This window comes from Procambarus clarkii, chromosome 53 (assembly GCF_040958095.1).
Source record: "Procambarus clarkii isolate CNS0578487 chromosome 53, FALCON_Pclarkii_2.0, whole genome shotgun sequence".
Taxonomy (NCBI): Eukaryota; Metazoa; Arthropoda; class Malacostraca; order Decapoda; family Cambaridae; genus Procambarus; species Procambarus clarkii.
In genome coordinates this window covers 21105116-21112373 of record NC_091202.1, presented here as the reverse complement: position 1 = coordinate 21112373, position 7258 = coordinate 21105116, and positions in this window count along the sequence as shown.

Here is a 7258-nt window from a genome sequence, read left to right as displayed (position 1 = left end):
AACACCAATTTACAATATTATGTTCCAAAAAAAGCAGTTTTGAAATAATAAGAGACATAATTATATTGATCACTATCAATGTACCTTTTGCAATATTAGTCAAGAGAGTCACAATTTCAACGATAATTAAGCCACAATTGGACGCAGTTTTCCTGAGGCCAATTAACACGAATACCGTTTTTGCGATATTAAAAAACTTGTGTTGCCGTGTTAAAATAATCACTTTTTACGATAAACAACAAGAACTAACTTTTGCAATATTAACAAAGTAACTTTTGGAGTATTGAACAACGAGGCCACATGTTCAGTTGAAATTAAGAAATATGGATATTTATTGATCATTTGGCAAGGAATCTATCAAGCATTTGCAGGTTTATCTATTAGACATTGGGGAATAAATCTATTTAACATTTAAAAAGATATCTATTAAATATTTGGCTAGAAATATATTAAGCATTTGTAAATGAATCTATTTAGCATTAGCTGTACCGGGCCACAGCAACACTCCTCCGTCCCCTCGTCCTCCCAACCATTCCCCACTCCCACGTCCCCTCGTCCTCCCAACCATTCCCCACTCCCACGTCCCCTCGTCCTTCCAACCATTCCCCACTCCCACGTCCCCTCGTCCTCCCAACCATTCCCCACTCCCACGTCCCCTCGTCCTTCCAACCATTCCCCACTCCCACGTCCCCTCGTCCTCCCAACCATTCCCCACTCCCACGTCCCCTCGTCCTCCCAACCATTCCCCACTCCCACGTCCCCTCGTCCTCCCAACCATTCCCCACTCCCACGTCCCCTCGTCCTCCCAACCATTCCCCACTCCCACGTCCCCTCGTCCTCCCAACCATTCCCCACTCCCACGTCCCCTCGTCCTCCCAACCATTCCCCACTCCCACGTCCCCTCGTCCTCCCAACCATTCCCCACTCCCACGTCCCCTCGTCCTCCCAACCATTCCCCACTCCCACGTCCCCTCGTCCTCCCAACCATTCCCCACTCCCACGTCCCCTCGTCCTCCCAACCATTCCCCACTCCCACGTCCCCTCGTTCTCCCAACCATTCCCCACTCCCACGTCCCCTCATCCTCCCAACCATTCCCCACTCCCACGTCCCCTCGTCCTCCCAACCATTCCCCACTCCCACGTTCCCTTGTTCTCCCCATCATCCCCCTTCCGTCACCTCGTCCTCCCAAACTATTCTTCACTCCCTTATCCCCCTCATCCTCCCCACCATCCTCCCCCCCTCCCAGTACCCTTGTCCTCCCCACCATTCCCCCCCCCCCTCTTCCGTCCCCTCGTCCTTCCCACCATTCCCCACTCGTCCGATTCATTCCCAAATGATCTGATGTTTCCATCAGAAAAATGGGAACATCAAATGATCTGATGTTCCCATCACTGATAAATAAAAAAAAAAGTTAAAAAATACGAAATGAATAACAATGAAAAAAATAAATAAACTATACTCACGAAATGAATGGTATGGTAAACAACACAGCTCAATTCCAACGCAATGTCACACAATATAATTAAATGTAAATTAAAATAAATCGTAATCTATGAAAATTCAATTTAACAATGTAATCGGAAACATTGAAATGGATTCGTAAAATATTTAATATAGCGTAGGTTGCTTTTACGTCCAACAGATGATTCTGTTTTTCAAAAGAGTATGTTTTTACCTGTCACAGGTGTGGCGTCTATAAAGTAGGTATATAAAAACACGCGCATATTCGAATGCAATATTGTGTCAAAATTTCAAAGCAATCGGTAAAGAGGTTTTGAAGATTTCCCTCACATGAAAACTCACAAAAAAACACAGTTTTAAAAAAACAAAACATGTTTTTACCTCTCACAGACGTGACATCTATATAGTAGGTATATAAAAACATGCGCGTATTCGAATGCAATATTGTACCAAAATTTCAAAGCAATCAGTGAAGACCTTTCGATTACCAATTTTAAACAAAACGACCATTTACATTTTTATTTATATAGATTTGCCAATGACTCTGTTAAGTATTTATCAACGAACTTCTTGAGCACTTGGGTCTATTAAGAAGTATCGTATTTTAAACGTTTAGAGAGGGATTTTGTAAACATTTAGTGACTGATATGTTAAACGTTTAGTGAAGGATATTATCAGCATTTAGTGAGAGATATTTTTAAACTTTAGTGAGATATATTTTAAACATTTAGGGATCCAGCTTTAAAGCCCTTAGTGAGGGATATTTTATTAATTTAATGAGGGATATTTTAAACATTTATTAAAGGATATTTTACGCATTTAGTGAGATATTTTAAGCATTTAGTGAGAGATATTTTAAGTATTTAGTGAGAGATATTTTAAGCATTTAGTGAGAGATATTTTAAGCATTTAGTGAAAGATATTTAAGCATTTAGTGAGAGATATTTTAAGCACTTATGAATAATTCTTACAGGTTAGGTTAGGTCATTTTACATATGTTTTTGAAAGGTTAAATAATATTAATCTTGGTTAGGGATAGGTAAGGTTAGGTGAGGCTAGCTTTGTTTAGGCTAGGTAATGTTAGGTTAAGTTGTGTTAGGTTAGATTAGGTACAATTAGGTTGTTAGGTTATGATACGTTATGTTAGATTAGGATAGAATTAGTTAGGGTGGAAAAGGATTGATAAATATGGGTTAGGTTTAGATAAAGGAAGGTAAGCTTTGATTTTCAAGTTAGATTAGTGTAGGGTAGGATGGGTTAAATGTTTTAGAAAATTACAAAATGGTCGGATAGGTATGGAATAGATTTGGATAGATTAGGTTAAATTAAATATGCATTAAGTTGGGTTTTGTTAGGCTCGATTCGCTTTAGTTTAGGTTAGGTTAAGTTAGGGAAAGGAAGCACAATTTTGTTGTGGAAGGTTAGGATTAAATCTGAGCAACTTAAGTTAGGTTAAGTTAGGTTAGGTTACGTTAAGTTAGGTTAAGCTAGGTTAAGTTAGGTTAGGTTAAGTTAGGTTAAGTTAGGTTAAGCTAGGTTAAGTTAGGTTAGGTTAGGTTAGGTAAGGTTATGTTAGGTTATGTTAAGTTAGGTTAGGTTATGTTAAGTTAGATTAGGCTACCTTTCCACAAGGTCAACACCTACTATTAATCCTGTGTCGGGTCAGGTTAGGTTAAGTAAGGTTTGGCTTGGTCAGGCAAATGTTTGATTTAAGAAGCTTTAAATAAGATTCCATAAGGCTCCCACCTGCCACCACTCCTAAGTCAAGTGTGTTAAGTACCGTACATGAATGACATTATTGCAATAAAACAAATACGGAAAATATTGTGATGCCTTGAGAAATGGTAGCTTGACTTCAACCCAAGAAAATGCAAAGTGATGAGAAGGAAGTACACTGGAAAAGCCTTTAAGACAGTACAAAAGTACATGACACAAAACAGCTTTTGTTTCTGGGCAGTATGGGTTAGTTTCCTGATACACATGCCTAAAAAGTACAAAAAATGTACCCTCGGCCTACCGTGGGTACTGTGCGCTCAGGCTGGACTCTCAGTAGAGGGTACTGTGTGCTCAGGTACTGTGTGCTGGGGTCTGGGTGTAGGGCTGGGGTCTGGGTGTCGACGGGCCTACACACACACACACACACACTTGCTGTTCTCTCCACTTGCTCTCACTCCCTCACAGCCAAATACACACTCTCACCTTTAATCTCTCCCTCTACCTCCGCCTCCCTCTCCCAAACTCCTACCTCTCCCTCAGGAGAGTGAGAGACTCCGCCTCACATCACCTAAACTACCAAAATTGATTATACCGCGTGAGTGTAACAAGGGATTAACTCACACTTCTAATTGCCTGAGGAATGAGTGAGAGAGAGAGAGAGAGAGAGAGAGAGAGAGAGAGAGAGAGAGAGAGAGAGAGAGAGAGAGAGAGAGAGAGAGAGAGAGAGAGAGACAGAGAGAAAGAGAATGTCTCTGTCTGCCTATTCAAGATTGGAGGCTCAGCCTATGGGCTCATAGCCTTAATAAAATTGGCAAGAATAATTGTGATTTTATCTTGAATACCATAAAGAGGGTTGGGGGGAGTGGGGGGGAGGGGGTCGGCCCCGGTCCTGTCAAGTCCGAGGATATGAAATATTCTGCCTCGAGTCCATAGACTTTGTCATTTCTGCAAATAATAGTGAATTCATTTATTGGTTTTCAGAGATATTTTCAGATGACAGATTTACGTTCTGGGTGAAATCTTTTGATTACAGTGTTGGAGGAAGGGAGCGTGTAGGTAGGTAAGGAGGGCATGCGAAGTAGGGTAAACAGGAGACGAAGGAAAGGCGCATGTGGGCAGCATAGGAGGACATGGGGAGGGTGTGATTGGGTGATATGGGGAGGGTGTGATGGGGTGATATGGGGAGGGTGTGATAGGGTGATATGGGGAGGGTGTGAGGGAAAATCAGAGGGTGTGTAGGTGGGAGATGGGGAGCATTTAATGGTGAGGAAGATAGATGGTGAACAGATGTTTACAGTGCTGAAAAAAGTTTGAATCGAACATTCTTAATGCGATGTGGCTGAGGTTGAGGTGTGTGTAGGGGGGAGGGAGACCTGGGAACCTCCGGGTACCCCTTCTAATCTTGTGTACATATATATATAGTATATATATATATATATATATATATATATATATATATATATATATATATATATATATATATATATATATATATATGTGTGTGTGTGTGTGTGTGTGTGTATATCACGAAAATAAACACGTGATTAAGAATGTGACAATGTCAGACCACGGAGGAAAAAATGAAACAGGAATTTCCTTAAGTACTTTCGTATATTAAAGACCTTCTGAAGATGTATTTAATATACGAAAGTACTTAAGGAAATTCCTGTTTCATTTTTTCCTCCGTGGTCTGACATTGTCATATTATATATATATATATATATATATATATATATATATATATATATATATATATATATATATATATATATATATATATATATATACACTGGGGTCTGGGTGTAGGGCTGGGTGTCGACGGGCTGTGACTCCTCTGTGTATCTTGTAGACATATGTTACTGAAAATGGCCGGTAGTCTACTGAGATTTGTTTGAAGATTATAAACGGTCCAAAGTGGTGGTGTGAGCCAGCTTCCCAAGGACCGTGAGTCCCTCAGTACAACTCGTCTGTTGGTGGAGGCAAACAAGCTGAATCACCCCCAGAATAGCCAGTGTTGACCTGGGGGGAACTCGAGAGTTATACTGGAAAGGTTATGTTTGGGGTGTGTGTGTGTACTCACCTATTTGTGCCTGCAGAATCGAGCCTTGACTCTTGGATCCCGCCTTTCGAGCATCGGTTCTTTACAGCAATGACTCCTGTCCTATTTCCCTATCATACCTAGTTTTAAAATTATGAATAAAGTTTGCTTCCACAACCTGTTCCTGAAGTGCATTCCATTTTCCCACTACTCTCACGCTAAAAGAAAACTTCCTAACATCTCTGTGACTCATCTGAGTTTCAAGCTTCCACCCATGTCCCCTCGTTCTGTTACTATTCCGTGTGAACATTTCGTCTATGTCCACTCTGTCAATCCCCATTAGTATTTTATACGTTCCTATCATATCCCCCACTCCCTTCTTTTTTCTAGTGTCGTAAGGCTCAGTTCCTTCAGGCGCTCTTCATACCAAATCCCTCTTAACTCTGGGACGAGTCTAGTTGCAAACTTCTGAAACTTCAAGTTTTCTCATGTCTTTCTTCAGATGGGGACTCAATGATGGCGCGGCATACTCTAAGACTGGTCTCACGTAGGCAGTGTAAAGCGCCCTAAATGCCTCCTTACTTAGGTTTCTGAATGATGTTCTAACTTTTGCCAGTGTAGAGTACGCTGCTGTCGTTATCCTATTTATATGTGCCTCAGGAGATAGATTAGGTGTTACGTCCACACCCAGGTCTCTTTCGCGCGTCGTCACAGGTAGGCTGTTCCCCTTCATTGTGTACTGTCCCTTTGGTATCCTATCACCTAGTCCCATTTCCATAACTTTACATTTGCTCGTGTTGAACTCCAGTAGCCATTTCTCTGACCATCTCTGCAACCTGTTCAGGTCCTATTGGAGGATCCTGCAATCCTCATCTGACACAACTCTTCTCATTAATTTTGCGTCATCCGTGAACATCGACATGTAGGACTCTACTCCTGTAAACATGTATATCTACTGGGCTCTATCATATCTGTGTACTTACCTATTTGTGTTTGAGGGGTTGAGCCTACTGGGCTCAATCATATCTACATTTGAAACTGTGTATGGAGTCAGCCTGCACCACATCACTGCCTAATGCATTCCACCTGTTAACTACTCTGACACTAAAAAAGTTCTTTCTACCGTCCCTGTGGCTCGTTTGGGTACTCAGTTTCCACCTGTGTCTCCTTGTTCGCGTACCACCAGTGTTGAATAGTTCATCCATGTCTACCCTATCAATACTCCCTGAGGATTTTGTAGGTATTGATCAAGTCTCCCCTTACTCTTCTGTCTTCCAGTGTCGTAAGGTGCATCTTACGCAGCCTTTCCTCGTAACTCATGCCTCTTAGTTACGGGACTAGTCTAGTGGCATACCTCTGAACCTTTTCCAGCTTCGTCTTGTGCTTGACAAGGTACGGGCTCCATGCTGGGGCTGCATACACCAGGATTAGTCTTACATCTGTGGTACACAAGATTCTGAATGATTCTTTACACAGGTTCCTGAATGTGTGCACTCACCTAGTTGCACTCACCTAGTTGTGCTTGCGGGGGTTGAGCTCTGGCTCTTTGGTCCCGCCTCTCAACCGTCAATCAACAGGTGTACAGGTTCCTGAGCCTACTGGGCTCTATCATATCTACACTTGAAACTGTGTATGGAGTCAGCCTCCACCACATCACCCCCTAATGCATTCCATTTGCCAACCACTCTGACACTAAAAAAAGTTCTTTCTAATATCTCTCTGGCTCATTTGGGCACTCAGTTTCCACCTGTGTCCCCTTGTGCGTGTGCCCCTTGTGTTAAATAGCCTGTCTTTATCAACCCTGTCGATTCCCTTGAGATTCTTGAATGTGGTGATCATATCCCCCTAACTCTTCTGTCTTCCAACGAAGTGAGGTTTAATTCTCGTAGTCTCTCCTCGTAGCTCATACCTCTCAGCTCGGGTACTAGTCTGGTGGCAAACCTTTGAATCTTTTCCAGTTTAGTCTTATGCTTGACTAGATATGGACTCCATGCTGGCGTCGCATACTCCAAGATTGGTCTGACATATGTGGTATATAATGT